Raw genomic sequence first — 1,045 nt, 5'->3', positions numbered from 1 at the left:
GAATAGTGAGGTAGGTGGGGATCCTGTGGGGTCCATAGATCCTAAGGGGATCATGTGGGGTCCACAGATCCTGTAGAGGATCCTGTGGGGTCCACAGATCAAGTGGGGTCAAGGACTTAACATCCCTGCTCTAATTAGGCGTGTAAAACGCCCTTGCTGTGCAATCCTGGCGTTTAATGCCAGACTGCTGCTTGTTTCTGGCATTAAACGCCCAAATGTAGCATATTTCTGGCGTTTAACGCCAGGCAGATGCTTGTTTCTGGCGTTAAACGCCAGCTTGGTGCTTGTTTCTGGCGTTAAACGCCAGACAGATGCTTGTTTCTGGCGTTTAAACGCCAGAATGCTCCTCCTCCAGGGTTTACTATTTTTAATACTATTTTTCATCCTGTTTTTGATTTTTCAGTAGTTTTTGTGACTCCACATGATCATCAACCTAAAAAATAACATAACAATAGAAAATAAATAATTAAATAACATTGGGTTGCCTCCCAACAAGCGCTTCTTTAGTGTCAATAGCTTGACAGTGAGCTCTCATGGAGCCTCATAGATATTCAGAGCAATGTTGGAACCTCCCAACACCAAACTTAGAGTTTGGTTGTGGCCTCCCAATACCAAACTTAGAGTTTGACTGTGGGGGCTTTGGTTGACTCTGCAGTGAGAGAAGCTTTTCCTGCTTCCTCTCCATGGTTACAGAAGGAGAACCTTGTGTCTTATAGTCTGCAATGTCTACAAACCATAGAGCTTCCTGAATAGCAAATAATTGCTCATCCAGAAAGGTTTCAGAGATCTCAGTAGGACGGAGGGATGCTCCTGCTACTGGTTCTATCCGGGATAGGTGATCAGTTACTTGATTCTCTGTCCCTTTTCTGTCTCTTATTTCTATATCAAACTCTTGCAGAAGCAACACCCATCTTATGAGCCTGGGCTTTGAATCCTGCTTTGTGAGTAGATATTTAAGAGCAGCATGGTCAATGTACACAATCACTTTTGATCCTACTATGTATGATCTAAACTTGTCAATGGCATAAACCACTGCAAGTATCTC

This window comes from Arachis ipaensis, chromosome B1 (genome assembly GCF_059453495.1).
Source record: "Arachis ipaensis isolate K30076 ecotype BB chromosome B1, ASM5945349v1, whole genome shotgun sequence".
Lineage (NCBI taxonomy): Eukaryota > Viridiplantae > Streptophyta > Magnoliopsida > Fabales > Fabaceae > Arachis > Arachis ipaensis.
This window is presented reverse-complemented; position numbering follows the sequence as displayed.